This window comes from Dermacentor andersoni, chromosome 1 (assembly GCF_023375885.2).
Source record: "Dermacentor andersoni chromosome 1, qqDerAnde1_hic_scaffold, whole genome shotgun sequence".
NCBI lineage: Eukaryota > Metazoa > Arthropoda > Arachnida > Ixodida > Ixodidae > Dermacentor > Dermacentor andersoni.
The window spans coordinates 401,442,437-401,461,323 of record NC_092814.1 but is presented as its reverse complement, the minus strand read 5'-3'; the positions used below and the strand labels follow the sequence as shown (position 1 = coordinate 401,461,323).

The window sequence follows — 18,887 nt, the reverse complement described above, 5'->3', positions numbered from 1 at the left end:
TGTGATCCACCTCGTAATCCTAGTGTCCATAATGATGTAGCGCAGATTTCGATATCGTTCATGAATATGCGCAGTTTACTCCCAAAACGTGTCGAAGTTTGCTCGCATCTAGAAAACAGCAATTGTGATGTTCTACTAGTCACAGAAACATGGCTCCACTCCGATATCACTGATGACGAAGTCCTTCAACCATCAGTGGACTACAGCATCTATCGTAAAGACAGGGACGGAAGAAGGGGCGGCGGGGTATTGATAGCCGTAAAAAAAGACATTACTGCCTTTGCACTTGAAATTTCAAGCCCACTCGAAATAACCTGGGTCTGCATTCCATCTTCGCATTCAAATAACGTATTTGGAATATGTTATCGACCACCAGACAGCACAGAAACGTTCACTTGTTATTTGTATGAAAATCTTTGCGAAATTACTACGAAATTTCCTAAAGCTAACATATTCTTATTTGGCGTTTTTAATTACCCAGAAATTGACTGCGCTAACCTAACGTCACCCTGCCAACACTCCAGCGATTTTGTAGCGCTTGCACTAGACTTTTCTCTAGTGCAAATGATTCAGAAACCCACCCGTGGCAATAATGTTCTTGACCTCGCTTTCACATCCATCCCTGAAACAGTTGCATCAGTTTCTTTGATGCCTGGTTTTAGTGATCATCTACTCGTTAACCTCACAATACAACTACCCTTATACAAACGCGCTATGACACCTAAGCGCATATTTAATTATGAGAAGGCTGATTTCACTGCCATCAACATAGGTTTGGAGAATTTCTACAGCTCGTTCATACGTAATTTTGTTTCCCGACCTGTTGAGGAAAACTGGAAGCTCTTTAAGGAAACACTAATGCAGCTTACACATGCTCATATTCCACTAATTCACTTCCAGGTAAATAGTTCAAAACCATGGTATCACAGGACGCTACGCTCATTAAAAAATAAAAAGAAACGCCTGTTCAGAATTTCTAAGCGGCAAGGAACCGCAGTGGCGTGGTTAAAACATAAGGAGTCCGAAAAAGATTATTGCTGTAACATTCGTAGCGCTAAGCACAAATTCTTTTCACATGACCTCCAATCCATGATGCAAAATAACCCTAAAAAATTCTGGGCAGTGATTTCCCCTCGAAAAGACTCGAGCGGAATTTCACTCCAAGACAATACCGGAGCACCTATTTCAGAAGAATCCTCAGTTGCTTTTAATAATTTTTTATCTCGATGTTTACACGCGAGGATTACTCTACCATTCCCGCAATCGCAGACGTAAACTACTGGTATATGGCACCAATAAAGATTTATGCCTCCGGCATCTCATCCCTAATTAAGAAACTAAATGTCTCTACCTCAGCTGGCGTTGATGGTATAAATAATAAAATTTTAAAGCATACATCTACATATACAGCCCCCATTCTATCACGCATTTTTGGGCAATCCTAATCCACAGGGGAACTACCATGTGACTGGAAAATGGGGAAAATCATTCCCATCTTTAAGTCGGGCCATAAAAGTAAGATAAGTAATTACCGACCCATATCATTAACAAGCATTCCATGTAAATTACTATAGCATGTGATAGCATCAAATATTGTGCAGCACTTAGAAGCTAACAATTTCTTCTATCCGAAGCAACACGGTTTTAGGAGAGGACTTTCCTGTGAGACTCAACTAATCGAATTCACTAACGAGCTATTCACATACATAGACAATGGTTTCCAGATTGATAGTATCTTTATTGACTTTGCCAAAGCCTTTGATCGCGTTCCCCACTCTAGATTAATAGCCAAATTATCATCATTACATTTAGACAGCCTTACAATATCGTGGATAAGGAACTTCCTCCCATCCCGCAAACAGTTTACGTTTACTGACAATCATTCTTTTTCCTTGGCCGATGTGTCATCTGGTGTACCTCAAGGTAGCGTGCTGGGTCCGCTATTGTTTCTCATCTACATAAATGATTTGCCATCCAACATAACATCAGCAATCAGATTATTTGCTGACGATTGCGTAGTTTATCGCCAAATTAAGACACCCGACGACCACATCGCTCTTCAAAAAGATCTAGATAAGATTACAAACTGGTGCACGCTATGGCAAATGTCACTAAATACAGAAAAATTCCAATTAATGACTGTCAGCCGATAGAAAACTAACTGTCTTCACACTTACTCGCTTAATAACAGTGTTGTCACTGTTACCCCCTTGTACAAATATCTCGGTATTCATATTACAACAAACTTATCATGGAAGGCGCATATAAAACATTTTACAGCAAAAGCATCTAGCACACTTGGTTACCTAAAACGAAACCTACGTGAAGCCCCTTCAGCCACTCGTGAAATAGTGTACAGAACCTTTGTTCGTCCTCATCTCGAATTCGCTTCCGCGATCTGGTGGCCACATCAGGAATATTTAATAAATTCTCTCGAATCTGTTCAAAACCGTGCTGCGCGTTTCATCGCGAAAGATTACAGTAGGCATTCTAGCGTAACTGCTATAAAGAAATCACTATCACTCCCATCTCTTGAATCTAGAAGGACGATAGCTCTGCTTTGCTTACTGCACAAAATCACTCACAGTCAACACGCAACTACATTACCCCTTTCCGGCCCATTTCGCACATCTCGCCGCTTATATAACACACAAAGTTAGTTTCACACGTGTTTTTGGCCACACAAATGCATTTAACAAATCTGCTTTGCCTCTGGCAATAGCAGCTTGGAACGATCTTTCAAGCCACATTGTTGAAATTAATCATCTGGACACGTTTAGAGAAACATTAAAAAAATTGATTCCGTAGTTATGCGCACACGTTTCATTTGTACCATATGACTTGACTGTCATTCTCTATCCTTGCAAGCAGTTTATAAACATACATGCGTTTGCAGTTCTTTGCAGCAGTTCGATGAGCCATGCGCGTTTCTGATCGTCCAGAGTGTTGTTGTTCCTTGTTTGCTTGATGTTGTTCGGCCTCTTTCGATTCAATTTTCTGTTTCTTTTAATTGTTTGAGTTGTTGTTAGCTATGTTTTTTGCTCCTGCTTTCGCTATGCGTTGTTTCTCTTACGCCCCTCACGCAATACTCCAGTTGGAGCCTGTGAGGTATGTGTATAAATAAATAAATAAATAAATAAATAAATAAATAAATAAATAAATTTTGGTCAGGTGAAACGTATTTCGATAGCATGTCAGTAATAGTCCGATTAAGTCGCTAAGGCCGTTGGTCTGGGGATGATAGGAGGTGGCCAGTTTGTGCTTGGTAGAACATGAGCGTAGGATATCGGCGATGACTTGGGAGAGGTAAGTTCGGCCACGGTCAGTAAGGAGCTGTCGCGGGGCGACATGTACTAAAATGATATCCCGGAGTAAGAAATCTGCGACGTCGGTTGCGCAGCTCGTGGGAAGTGCCCGAGTGATGGCACAGCGCGTCGCCTTATCAATAGCGACAGCGATCCACCTGTTGCCGGAGCTGGACTCGGAGAAAGGGCCAAGGAGACCCAAACCCACGCAAAAGAACGGCTCAGGTGGAATGTCTATCGGCTGTAAGTACCCAGCAGGAAGCGTTTCTGGCTTTTTGCGATGTTGACAGGGCTTGCAAGCAGCTACATAGCGCCGTACGGAGCGTGCGAGGCCGGGCCAGTAGAAGCGGCGACGCACGTGGTCGTAAGTGCGAGCAAAGCCAATGTGTCCGGCAGTTGGGGCGTCATGAAGTTCCTGAAGCACGGTTGAGCGGAGCTGTTGAGGAACGACAAGGAGAAGGGGTGGACCATCAGGACAAAAACAGCGTCGGTACAATATCCCGTCCTTGAGAACGGACCACCGTAACGATGGATCAGTAGGAGCAGATTCCATTCCGTCAATCAGGGTCCTCAAAGTAGTGTCATGGCGTTGCTTGTTGGCCATGTCCAAAAGCTGGGAAATGGAAAGAACACTTGCGGAAGCGTCCATGTCGGCGTTGGCGGACGTGTGTACAAGGTAACGGGACAAGCAGTCGGCGTCCTTGTGTAGGCGACCAGACCTATACACCACCGAATAGGAATACCCTTGTAGCGGCAGAGCCCATTGTCCAAGCCTCCCTGTGGGATCTTTTAAGGACGAAAGCCAACAGAGGTGGTATGTTACAATAGAAAAGGCCTGCCGAATAAATATGGCCGACGTTTCGTGACTGCCCACAACTGCCAAACATTCGCGCTCAGTAATAGAGAAGTTCCGCTCCGCAGGTGACAAAAGACGGCTAGCGTACGCGATGACACGGACATGGCCGTGCTGAACTTGTGCCAAGACGGCACCGATTCCGTGGCCACTGGCATCGGTGCGCACCTCTGTAGGGGCTGAGGTAGCGAAGTGTCGTAGAATCGGTGGGGTGGTGAGAATGGTGGTAAGACGAGAAAAGGCGGTGGCCTGAGATGAGATGAGATCCCCATGAAAACGGCACACTTCTCTTGTAAATTATGGGGTTTTACGTGCCAAAACCACTTTCTGATTATGAGGACGCCGTAGTGGAGGACTCCGGAAATTTCGACCACCTGGGGTTCTTTAACGTGCACCTAAATCTAAGTACACGGGTGCTTTCGCATTTCGCCCCCATCGAAATGCGGTCGCCGTGGCCGGGATTCGATCCCGCGACCTCGTGCTCAGCAGCCCAACACCATAACCACTGAGCAACCACGGCGGGTGGCACACTTCTCTTGAGGACCCTTACAAACATTTTTAATGTGTTTTTTTAGAAAGTCTTCTGAATTTTTTCTATAGAACTCCATTGTGTTTATTTTGATTGCCTATAGAATTTTCCTACTAAGTTCCAAAAGTTATTTGGCCACCGCATTCTTATAAGAACTCTCACGACATTTCTATAGAACATTTCTATCGACTTCCTTTAGAGATGCTAAAGACAAATTTCTGAGAATATTTCTGTCGAGTTGCTTTAGACATGCTAAAGACAAATTTCTATAGAATATGTCTATCGAGATTCTTTAGAGATGCTAAAGACGAATTTCTATAGAATATTTCTATCCAGTTGCTTTAGAGATGCTAAAGACAAATATATATATGGAATATTTTTATCGAATTACTTTAGAGATGATAAATAAAAATTTCTATAGAACATTTTAATGGAGTCGGTTTAGATATGCTAAAGACAAATTTCTATAGAATATTTCTATGCAGTTTCTTTCGAGTCCCTACAAGCAAATGCGTATAGAAGCTAGGCCGTTGTGCGTAAAGTGCTTGCAATTTACCAAAGCTTTACTGTAGGCAATAAGGGCTACAGTAAATGCAGTGGCAAAAAAATTGGTGCTACAACCAGAAAGTAGTCACTTTGAAATGTTTATTGCACGCAGACTAGATACATGCTTCATATATGTTACATACACGCTTCAGACTAGAACTTGCAACACACAAACTGTAGCTGCCAACATGCTTCTCGGGTCAAGCTGGTGGTGCAAACACGAAACATGAGGTAAAAAAATCAGTGGCAGACTTAATTACAGTTGACACCTGGCAATGACAGGCTTGACTAGAACAAGAAACCATACCATTAAAACTGCAAAAGGAGGGCCTGTTCCAGCAGTGCACATTAAATGGTTGGATTCTAAACCCTGAAAATAGACTGATATGAATGTGCACTACAATGTTGTGTCAGCCTGACGAAACTACACAGCATTTTAGTTTAAGTGCAAAATTAACACTGGCAGTCCCCGCAAAAACGTCGCAAACAGTGGCTTTCAGAGAAGTACACCATATATCGTACAAAACTGAAAAGCTTGAATTTCGTCTTAAGGGAAACAATTTTGAGATCAGAGCCAATATTCTAAAATTAGGGTGAGAAATAAAAACCAGACGTACACACGCAATGCCTAAGAAAGAGATTTAGCTCGGGAGATTCTATGCAATGCACATGAACAGTAACATCCTTCTTCTCGGCAGCTATGGGGCCAAATTTGATGAGGTTTGATACATCGAAAAATTTTTAAATCATACTTTTTACATTAACGCCATCAATTTTTATTAAAAATTGCTGAAAATGGCAAAACTTCAAGGAAAAGAACTTACTCAGTTTGCAACTGTAAATTAAAAAAAAGAACTAGCACAAGTCCGTTCATTCTGTAAATTTTCCTACTCAAATACATCAAAAATACAGAAATACTTTTGAGACAACCACAGGACTAATTTGAATTAAGTTTGTGGCATTTGAGAATGCTACTCGTTGCAGGAAGAACTATTTGGCAGGTTTAAGAAAAATAACACCACGAAGCTTAATAATCCACGTCTCTGTGCCAGAAACGCCTATCGCAGTTCTGCTGACTCCATCTGCTATGTCTAAAGTCAACAAATTTGACATATGCATCTACAGCTTACATTAAATTGTTGCAATATTTGAGAGTTTCGCGCATCTATTCATAAATTAGTGATTCTGTATTAGAGCACCATATGGTATCTCAAATTTGCCAGATTAAATCATGGTATTGGGTCCAACAGAAATGTGATCTCATTTTTTTAGTTATAAGTAAGATTTGCTAGCCTTACAGCTTTGTTTCTTCAAAATTTGCAGTTTTCATGAATTCGTATCAAAAGCAGACTAGTTGTGTAAAAACTTTTCATCATGGTACTGTGCTACGTGAATTATGCTTTTTCGAATAACATGTTTACTTTGATGCAAGAACATTTCTTTATTTTACCTGATTTTTTGCTGGAAAACTGTACAGCATTCATAAGAAATTAATAAATAAATATTAAGTGAATAAGTAAACAAACAAATATTGCGGTTTGTCTTAGCATTCCACCACCACCATGACCTGTATGGAGCTTTGGCTACTGCTCACATGTTGCAAGTTCATTCTTACATGATCACCTGCTATTTCACTTCCCAGGAAAGGAGCGACGAAAGGCTAGTTTTTGGCCTCATTTCGTCCGTCCAGCAATCGGCGACGGTGGAGCCTGGAAAATACAATTGCAATTAATTTTCAAAAGGTGTAATGAACATTCAGCCATAATGCATTAGCAGGCACAAACACGCCACAAATATCTGTATAGTTGTAGCAGTATGCTAAGTTTCATTTCTGTATTTCAGAAAAAAATACAAACACAAAAGTGGCAAAACGCCCCACCTACTCTGCCAAACACTCTGATACCACTTGGCAGAGTGATACTACTCTGCCAAACAGCGGCAGTTCTTTTGAGAATCACTTTTGAGAATATTTTTGCTTTCCGAACATTCTGTGACATTAGCACTGGGCCAATGTGCCTGGCACAAGAATATCATTGCTAATAACAAAAAGTATCTCGAAATGACAACAGCCTAGTCACACATTAATCTCATCTTGCAATGACAGCACATTCCCATTTATAACATAAGCAAGCAGGAACACTCATGAGCTAAGAGTCCTATACAGACGTCACACTATGCATAACAAACAAATTTTTTGAAAAGAAGGGAATGACCTACTGGTTTCTATTGTTGAGCGGTAGCCAAAATTAATATTCCATCCGCTGTTACCCATAGTTGGCTAACCAGCGTGTGAAACCAGCGCGTTTTTTGGCACTTGATTGCACTGGGTACGCTGGCGCTCGCTGGGTCTCACTCGAGACCAGTGAGAACGCTGGATAAGAGCTGGGTCACACTGGAAGAGACGTTGGTTCCACTGCCATGACGCTGGCGCGCACTATTTTGTGTCGTACAGGCACTGATTCGCACCGCAAACTGCGCTGGTTGTGTTTGTGCCGCGCTGGAAGGAAGAGCGCTGCTGAATATTAATTGTTTTATACAATTTCATCGCTTGATACTAGTCTCTTGTCCTAAATAACGCCATATCTTGGGGTCATAAAACTCTATTTCGTGTCGCAGCATGGACTAAAGGTGCGTGAGCTGCCTTCTTTCTTCGTGCACATTTGACACTGAAGATCACTCTCGTTTTTTTTTTTTTTGCATTTTCCGTTGTGACAGGGTAGATATCTAAACTCTTGAACGAAACCATGCAAACGCAGAGGACGCCGCTTTTTTTAGTAGTTCACACGTAACATATGAGTGGGAGTTGTCGCCGTTGTCGCAGTGTTGTGTAGCGGACATGAAATCCAGAACTCGTTCAGACACGCTTGAACGGACGCCGAGTTCGAAACCTACCGCTGATTGATATTATCGCACCGACAACAAAGCTGAGGCGATTCGTGCGCTTCCACTTTCCCTTTTGTATTAAAATAGTTCTGAGGCTGAAATACATATATTTTATCTTTCGCCAGCTACCCGTGCCGAGATCGGTCTGCACGCTATCGGCGCGTCTAGGTTTTGGAATCAACAAGTCTTACAAGGATAAATCACTCTATATTTCAGATTTCACATCGGTGTTTTTGAATAAACCATTTTTTCATGTCTACAGTACCAGCACAAGAAGTGAGGAGCGCCGATGTGACGCATCATAAACGCAGGTATATGTGCTGTCGCCGAAGGCTCCCAGCACTAGCCTACGCTTCTCTGACGAAGATATATTACTAGACAGACGTGTAAACTCAAAGGCATCACTGAACTAAGAAAACGTAGCATATCCCTCGCGTGAACAAGAAACGGCTATCGAAATCGGCAGTAACAGCCCATACATCGTCCCTGGTCGGTGGTTCATTTAAGACTTTGTGAATTTAAAATACCAATCGCAAGACTAAATCGATGTTATGGCACTTCCGAGCACACTATGCAATACGGACAGCAAATTTTTCTTTGTGGTACAGGCGTGAGTTTTAGTTGCTGGGTGATAGCGCATCTACCATGTCTGTGCCAGACGTCTCTGTAAATTATCTGCTCATGTTCGTCTGCTGGCGAGGCGTAGCGCTAATGAGCGGGGCTTGGGATCTGTAGATGCGACGGTCGAATCCAAGTTTTTATTTTTACGTTGTTTTTTTTTTTATTGCACTAAAGCACTCTGTGTTGCTTTTTGTATTCAAAAAATATATACGGTGTCCAGGCACCGCGTATTTAACGCGCTAGAGCTGTTTTTCGCACCAGTACGCCACGCCTGCCCTGCGCCCCACGCATCCAGCGCGCGGCACTGGGCGCATAATCCGGCGATGCACAGGGCACTGTTTATAGAGTGCAAATATAGAGCCGCTCTTAGACAGGCAGCACTTTAGCTTCTTTAATGTCCTATAAACGTTCCTTTATGGAACTCAGTACATATGTAATATGATGGCACAATTTTAGAACGGGAATGGAGAGCCAGTCTAGAAACAGGCCGCATTAAACGTTCTGAAAACATTCTATAAACATTTTTCTATAGAATTTGGTACATAAGATGTCAATACAACCCCTATAAAACTTTTATGGAGGGTGGATGTAGAGCCATTCTATAGACAGGCCGCATTAGAAGTTCTGAAAACGTTCTATAAACATTCTTCTATAGAATGTTGTACATATGATGACAATAAACCCTCTATAGACCGCTTATAGAGGGTGAATAGAGAGTCAGTCTATAGACAAGCTGCATTAGAAGTATTAAAAACATTCTACAGACATTTTTTATAGAATTTAGTACATATAATATCTGTTAAAACCCTTGGAATACATTTTTCAAAGCACCTTGCATGGAATGTACAGTGCTCACGGAATGAAACGCGTCAATTTAGGGCTAAGTAATGCGCATACTTTCGCTTCAACCGGCTGCAGTTCATGTCACATCGACGTAATTCTGGCGCGTACACTTACATCGGAGCCCTCGTCAACTTTGGTGACCAAATTCCTAGCGACATGACATTGTGCTCTCGCGTACTTTGCACATATGTAGGGTTGTACTAAATGCTCCGTGTCCTATTTCAATCCGTGAGCACTGTACATGTTGATGTACAGAGATAGTGCAGCGTTAGCTAAGAAGCATGAATTTCCGAACTCCATGCCAAAATAAGCTTGTAAAATTATTTAGGTGCTAGAATCCAGGGTTTGTAGCGATCCTTGAACATCCTCTATTTCTAAAATGCCATTTTCAAGACATTGAAAACCCTTGAATTTTTAGAAGTACTGGAAAGTCCTTAAACTTGTACACTTGGCTAGACTTAGCAGACATTGCCAAGCGCTTTCTTTCCCTTCTGTGACACTCTCTCGCATGTCACAGAAAATTGTCTCTGAAGGTAATAGAAGGAAAGCGACATCCTTAAAGTTGAAATTACAAAGGAGCTGCAGATACCAGTTTTATGCACATGGAACCGGCGACAAACGTACTTGGAGGAGCAGAAGCAGGAAGCTCAACAGTTGAGGCATTCAAAGAGAAGCCGTGAAGAGTAAATCGAGAGCTACAGACACAATAAAAAGAAATTAGAAATGTCTATTGCTTATTTGATGGTGAAAAGCTGAGGCAACAGATGACATCACATACACTGTCGAACCAAACTGTATTCAAAAACTGCAAATGTTGCAGGTCCAAGTAGTTAATTGTGCTATTGCAGAAAAACTTCGAGCACTTTCTTGAAATGCTTCCTTGTGTGCGTTTAGTCGTGGGTGGCGAAAGCCAAATTAGCAGTCTTTCAAATGTTTGAAATCAGTGAAATGCGATTTGTTTTGTTTTCTTTTGTTGGCATTAAAGTTAACGATGTTGTTGAACAAGTTATTGCCTGTCCAAACTACTACACACATCGCACGAGGTCCTTGAAGTTACTGTGTCGGGGCCTCGAAAGTCCTTGAAAACCATTGAATTTTTTTCTTCAATATTGCTACGAACCCAGTAGAACAACTGTCATGGAGTAAAAACCTTGGCTGAACAGTGGCTTATACGCAGAGCACAGGAAGACTAGAAATGCAGTAGTAGGCATGGAGGGCCCTGAAAAAAACCTGCCACATCTCCTCGTCTGCCTTATGTTTTTGCACCGACTGTCGCATTTTTAATAGAAGTGCACTTTCGGTTCTACTCCAATAAACGCAACATTACCAACTCCAGTGTGGGGCAGTCCTTCAGCCAGTGCAGAACTCTTTCTGTACATCCCAGTCAGCTCTGTCATTTTTCCAGCATTGTAGTACAAGGTTTGTTAAACTGGTTTAGCAGAATATGAGCAGTATACTCCTAAATTAGCTGTTTATTTGTATGCACAAGTTCAGGTCCTCATTTTGGTTGCATGACAAATTGCCATACTTCAATAGATACAAGAAACAATTTTATTACAGTTTGATAAAATCCAAACAGTAATAATCACAACAATATAATGACATACATTTCTTTTGGTACGTATACAGCCCATGTTTTGGCACTGTATAAATTCAACTGTACATCGCAAGTACTGTGTCCTGACCACTATTATTCACGTGTGTAAAACCATCACAGCAATTCTTCAACAAATATCACAGTGATTAGTGACATACACTTTGTAACTGCTTTACATGAGCATAATGTATACAAATGGTCCCTGTGTACCTACACATGGCTAGTGCCACCCGAGTACTATTACTCACAGGTGTAAAACCAACAAAGCAGTTCTTTAAAAAATATCACAGCGCTTAGTGACGTACATGCTGTAACTCCCTTGTAGAAACTTAATACAAACACGTGAGGACACAGAAAGCTAGCAGTGGGCCTACATGGGAATACCACCGCCTCAATACTAATTCACAAGTGTAAAACCAACCAAGCAGTTCTTTAAAGAATATCACAATGCTTAGTGACATACATTTTCTAACTAGCTTATATAAGCTTTATACAAACATGAGAACATACACAAAGCTAGCGGTGCACCTACATAGAAGTGCGGCCATCTGAACACGATTATTCGCAAGTGTAAGCTCAACAGAACAGTTCGTTATAGTGACGCACATTTTGTAACTGCCTTATACAAGCTTAGTGCAAGCACAAGAATGCGGAAAAATATAAATTAATAGCTTGCTCTATGCATACACAAACAGATCAACACAAATAGTAAACACCGCTTTGAAGACACATGTGACTGCGGCAAAGCGCAGTGCTGTGCCGGTTGAAACTGCCATCCACAAAAGTATTGAGCAATGCTTAAACTATAGGCAATAAAGTGCTGAAAGACTGCGTCTCTAGCGTAAATATATTAATTCAAACTTCTTGAATATAGGGCTCTCTTGCAGATAAAGCATCTGATCCAACTGACCTGATTTTACACCTGCTACATGCATACAATGCACTCAGATATACCTGGTAATAATTATAAAAGGCATTTAAAAACTTAATAGTATGATGAAGATGCATGACTAGAAAAGTTCTGTCCCCCTCGTACTTCTTGAATAGGTGTAAGTACGACACATGTTCTTTTTTTTTTCTCAATTTTTGCATTATTGGACACCCGGGAACCTCGAACCGACAAAAAAAATATACTGCTATGTTAATAGTGTTACGAATAATTTTTTGTGAAAGCTTTTTTTACAGACAAGTTGCAGTCTTGTTTCTGGAGGTTGAGCAGTATCTTGCAAAATAACTTGAAAAGTGGTCACATGGGAGCATGACACTATGTCAATGTTAGTTTCAGTTGACTCTCTTGCCCTACAAGTCGCTGCTCACTGTGGCCAGTGATGCAACAGCAGTGTCTGTGTGATTTTCATCACACTTCTGTCCTATGCCATCCTTACCAGAGTTGACGGCACATAGATGCCCAAATTTCGATAGTGTTGCTTTCTCAGGTGGTTGCTTTTGATTTGCTTAATATCAGTTGGCACTTCAGCTGCATCAAACTTCTTTTTTTCCCTCTTCAACAACATCAACAACAATCTTATGACACCTGTGTTCTCCTTCTAGTTGCCTACAAAGACCAGTCAATCTAGCAACAACACTGATAGTCTCTACTATCTTCTAATGGGGGAGAGGTGTGTCCCACCATGTGTTCCACATTGTTGTCGCTATGTGGGCTGGCTGGGGAGGCAACAACTGTAATATGTTTGCATTTGCATATCTTAAAGTGATGCTTGTACTGTGTTATAACACCTAACTTAGTCTTGCACTTGCTGCACAAGAATACTGGTCACAGACGTGGTGAAAAGCTTTTGTATGTTGAGCAAATGAGTTGTATGCACCACCAAAAAAGTCACAGTGATAGCACACATGTTGCTTTACCAGGCCTGGTGTGGTTCCTTCTGACACTGCTGCTGCTGATGCTGACGCGCTGCTGCTTGCCTCGTACACTGTTGCCGCTGCAGTAGACAGGCAGCCTCTGTATCTATTGCTGCCGTGTCATCTGCCATGGTAACTTCAAGTGGTATGGGGCTCACTTCTGCAACAGAGATGTCGTCTGCCCCTTGAGGGCTCTTTTCATCAGGGCCAATAGTTTCGTAGGCATTGTCTCCTGCATCGAAGAACCAATAAGGACAGCCTAAATTAATAAACATAGCTCTAAAAAGTACGGACATCACGACTTAACCAGAAGCTTTGCACACCAGTGACCGGGCTTAATGAATAATACTTGCAGGAGGAGTTGCACAATTGCGTGTGCATATTACAGTAAAGCCTCATTAGAAGAGGTAGTCAAGACGCACGGGAAACATGTCTTTCAAAACCAAAAATTTTAAAACACTGAGGAGCCAGACTAGATCACATTATTATGCATCATCACTAAAGTACGTTTACATATATCTGAAGGAATAATTGCTCAGGGTGGCTTAAAGGGCCCCTAAACCACTTCTCGACATTTTTCGCATGATTTCAAGTAAACACGCGTATCGAAATCAGAATGCCGTCACAATCGACGAAGCCAAACGCCACGGTGCGTAGCACTGCGGGAGCACCACAATATGAAAAAAACGACCCCGTGCGCCTCTCTGGACGTATCCTGCACCCCCGTTTGTCCTGACGTCACCAGGCTGTCTCTGATGATGTCACCAGTTTCCGGTGCTGTCGATTTGTCGAACGAAAGTGTACGACTGCCGGCAAGGCATGCAAGCAAAAACACACAACTTCTTCCTCGTTGCGTTGCTCGCGATGCCATTGTGGGCAGCCAATGGGGGCAAAGAACAGAAACGCCAACAGAAGGGTCTCCCTATGAGGCTCTTCAACACGAGTCACCATACAGTTCCATTGTATTGGCGAGGTCATTAGCGCCACCCGTCGCAGGACGACGGGCCAGCGCGGCAGCAACAGAGCTCGTTGGTGATGGCCTGTCCCGTAACATTTGGAGGTGTACTAGACGAGGAAAAGACGATACTGTCCAGATGGCGTGTACCAGATGAAAGAGTAAAATGAGTGGGGACTACTTTTCGAAAATCAAACACACGTAGCTCTACTATTACTGCACCGTTTCGAAAAATTCTCGTGGCTACCTGTTCATTGCCTTATCGTGTACAACTGCAACACCGCAACTAAATTTCAACCTCGGTGGTTTAGGGGCCCTTTAAAGAAGACATTCACAGCTTTTTAATGACTGTAGATTGTGTTAGCTTCCTTACCAACTTCTGGAATTGAAACACTTCACTTTGCAAACCTCGTTGCTCGCAGTACCTTTGAGGTGCTCTTAGACGCTCGTCAGCTTCAACTGCCGACACTTTCTGCCCTGCACTGTCCTCGTTGCCCTCCTTTTCTAGTTCATGCTAAAAGAGACATGCGCAATTGACTTGTGGGAGGGTTGCGTGATCTTTACGCCCTTCGGAGCACACAAGGTGCACAAAGTGAATGTGCCTAGGTTGTGTCCCTTCGAAGTAGTGAATACTTAAAGAGTCATCCTTAGTAACAAAGGTGTCTCTTGTATACAGTATTGTTAACGTGGCAAACATCGGAAAACCAGCCAAACCCTTTTCAGACGTCTCTTACAACCAAGTGTATATTGTAATGAGATTCCACTGTACTGAATATTTTTCATCTATGGATCATCTGCATGTACATATAGTCACAAAGACATGTTGTGTGGAATGGTGAATCAGGAAACAGCTCGTACTCTTACTTTTTGTCCCTAACATAAGCAGCTGATAACAGTATAATAAAAAAGCAGGCAATGAGGCTAGCATGGAACATAATCCTTCAGCTCTAAACAGTTTTTTGGGCCCACATCATTCTCTCATATGACATAAGGAAACAACTTGATTGCAGTAATGGCTGCATGTGATCTGAGTTGACTGAAACAAACTATACGTAAGGTTGTCCTGTATGTAATTTTATCAGAGTGCTTTTTAGATGTCCTGCTGGCGATCCTGGTTGCACGATGCTGCTCATGCTTTTTGGCACGATTCCTTTCTTTTCCACTCCCCTCTTTTTTCTGGTTTTCTCCCCTTTCCCTTCCCCCTTGTGTAAAATAGCACACCTGAAGTATCAAATCTGTTGAACTAACGTGTGTATCAAACCTGTTAACATGTGTGCTTCTCTGTGGGCTGTGTTGTATTTTTGCGCTGTACAAGTCAATTCAAGATGAAAGATGGAACGTCCCTGCCTTTAGTTTAACTGTGTGTGTGTGTGTGTGTGTGTGTGTGTGTGTGTGTGTGTGTGTGTGTGTGTGAGTGTGAGTGTGTGTGTGTGTGTGTGTGTGTGTGTGTGTGTGTGTGTGTGTGTGTGTGTGTGTGTGTCATGTTTTGAAATATATGTACATTCAGGAGAGCCTGCATGCTCTTCTCCCCTGCTCCAGGGACGAAAAGGAGAGCCTGTTTATGTACCATAGTAAAACATTCAAAGGTTTTCGCTGTGCCCATTACATCCCTTATCATATGGATCTGTCACAATACAGAGTACCAGTGCTGCGTAATACTAGCCCATTCCAACATAACTTAATTTAGCACATACCGACATGCTGCGAAACAGCTGTTGCAAAGCCGCTGGTGCTGGCAATTTCCGCAGCACTGCAGTGGTACAGCCGAGTTCCACCTGTATAGTGACAAATGCATATGCATGTTAGCAACTCAGTAGTTGCTGATGGTTTCATAAGCTTTACACTACACAATAAAGTAATCTAGACAACTTTGTTGGAACAAATGCACATAATTAGGACACCAGTTAAACACTAACATGATTATTTGCCCCCAATCTCTCACTCACTAAGGGATAATACTACTGAAACATCGGTGGAGAGCTCAGATTAACACAGCCCATACAGGACAAGCTTTCTTTGAGGAAAATAGCTATAACAGCGGTTAGTTTTCTTGATCATTTTATGTGGTAGCTTTGATTTAAATGTCATGCAGTACTATAAAATATGAAGTGCCGCATTTCTAGCAGCAGAAGGCGTCGTCAGCCTCAAGGTACAACTGATTTTTGCAATGTTTGTGTCAGTGAGCCGACACATACAAAGAAAACCGAATTCACACATACATATACAGTTCCAAGTACACTTCTTCTGAAAACGCAGCCACCAGTTCCAATGCTGCTGAAATGAAAGGTTATATAGAGTGCGAGACTGCATGGAACTAGCTCTTATGACTGTAAGTGTATGATCTGCTGATTGGAAAGGTAGTCACATGCTATTTCTAGTCTCTTTTAGAAGCATTAATAAAGGATAAATTAAAATCTATTCATAAGTCACGAATTTCATGCATCCACAGTTTGGCTAAATAACTTGTGAGAAAAAGACACGTTTACCGGGAATAGCAACCTTCTTTCCTGCTGCAAAGCGTTCCTTCGAAATAATGAAATAACTTTACAGCGTCATAATATATGGCGTTTCGCGCAACTACTTGCCGGCAGTGGTGAGTTAGTGTTTATATCCGACTCATTGGGCGACAATACTGCCAAACACAAATGCTTTACGAACACGAGAACACGTCCCTCGCAGAGAATAGCAACCATGTATGCCTCTGTGAGACATGATCGCACCTTTGTGGTGAAAATGTGCATTAGAACGACATCACCATCTCATTAAAAAAAGCCTCAGTACAGGGCAGCAGCCAACTGCATAATGTGAAATTGCAACTGATGTCCACTTACTGGTGGCCTGTGTTTGAGTCACTTCTGGCAGTTGACTGGGTGCTGAGAAATGCACGTCCTGGGTGGTCCCTACAAAACATACAGGTTTATGTGAAATGTTGAAAATATATATACGCCGGCATTTCATAAGTCGCAAAACAAACGAGTAAACTAATAAACAACTGTAATGTAAACAGAGTACACATCATAAGATAGGCTGTCAACTGGTAATGCATTATGCGAAAAACCTAATACATAGGAAAGACTGTATGTATACACACGAAGCTGACACACAATTTAATTCGCTCTAGGTTTTTCCGTGCAATATAATATATTCAAATTATTATGTCTCGTGGTTAGAGCAAAATTAGTGTAAATTACGCACTAAATTATGTACCCTGGAAAACTTTTCTTCAAGGTGCACCTGTGCGCGCTTCGAATGAATAACGTTGTAAAATTTATGTACATGGCATTTAACATAGTTGCTGAACACGGATTTCCTTTGCCCTGTGTCGTGTACAGTGAGCTACATATATCTGCCCCCCCCCCCCTTTTGTACTAGCCATATACTGCGTGCCACTGCACCTATACGCACGTCAGTAAACCTCACGACACAGAAATAAAAAAAAAAAAGAAGCGCCAATCACCCATACCTGCATGTTGTACTGCGCCTAACCTAACCAAGCATGGGCTGTTGCTTTTTATAGTAAACACAGGTACCGTGCTCATTGCAAGTATGCATCATGTCCCTAAGCAAATATGCTATTTCATTGTACCACTATTTTTTTATCACATGGATGTACCTGTTGAGAGGTAAGACAAAAAGCAGTCACTTTTCAGAACTAATCAGCTTTTTTTAAACAGATTTCTAACTTTTCAATGACACTTGCTGCTATGTGTTTGTCTCGAGAGAGCATACTTGATTTGACTTTCCAATCAGAGACATTACATAAATATACCACGTTAAGATGACTGCCTAGAGCACGTGAGAATTTTCATCTTGGTGTAACGTACTGTATCTTGATTTTGTTGACATTTGGTCAAATGGTACACCCAATATACCCACATACTAGTTTTTGTGTCCAAATTGCATGCCAATGTATTTTGATTTCTTGGCATTCGCTCCTCTGCACTACGTGAAGTGGCGCTGCACTGGCTTTTTCACATCCTCGTGTCCTTGCAGCTGCCTTCTTGCGTTATATAAAGCGGGTGCCTGAAAAATATCGTGTGCAAAAGTCAACACAAGGGCACGGTGCAAAACAACATCTAGACAGTCAAGGCCATTACAATAAAAGACAGTCTTAGCTCTTAGTCTTCCTAGTGAAATGCATGCAAAACATCCAAATGACTGCAACAGTCAACTGCTAAACTAACTTCAATTTTTAGATTTCAACAAAAAACAAATAACCAACAGTTCATCCTTGTTTGTCACCAATGTTAGAATACTCCTGCTAATAAATAGAATATTGGTCATTTTCAGACGTCCTAGGTCTGTCATAAGTCTGGTGTATCGCAAACACCACTTGTGACACATCCTAAGCACGTGCCCAGTGTGCCCCCCGCACCATCCCTGGTTGTGCCACTGCTGAAACCATATTTGAGGATCATAGCTGCAAACGTGATGCTCAGTAGGGATGAAACTATTGTCCTTCAGTTCAATGGATATATGGATGTGCCTATAAAAAGGGCAACAAGGCTTGTTATGGCAAGCTTACCCACATTTCAATACTAACAAGTAAGTTCACTGCGGCCTGCATCTAAGCTTACTAAAAGGCATGAACTTATTTTCATTTATGAGGTCCGCAATGGAGTGCATTTTTGACAGACTCGACTACTGCTGCAGTTTGAAATCTTGCATTTTAGATTCTTTAAGGCATGTAAAAGTTTCAGTTAAACCGCAGTTATCAGTTTATTACACCAACTTATTGTTCTGTGTACGACAGACGACTGGTAACACGGAATTAAAGCAACATTTTATTTTGATATTTTATTTCTCTACTAAAAATATTCAAGCGATAAACACATTTTGATCTGCCATGCAGTAGCAAAATGCACACATGACGCTTGTAACCCCCAGAGGAA

General features: G+C 41.9%; 1 long non-coding RNA gene across 1 annotated transcript; it reads right to left on the bottom strand.

Moving 5' to 3' along the window:
• Window positions 1-13,240: 13,240 nt before the first annotated feature.
• LOC129381752 (uncharacterized) lies at window positions 13,241-16,885 on the bottom strand. Its single transcript, XR_008609872.2, has 3 exons — window positions 16,827-16,885; window positions 15,690-15,770; window positions 13,241-13,272 (listed from the first exon to the last, which is right to left on the bottom strand). It is a non-coding gene; the product is annotated as an uncharacterized lncRNA (long non-coding RNA).
• Between the last annotated feature and the right edge of the window lie 2,002 nt (window positions 16,886-18,887).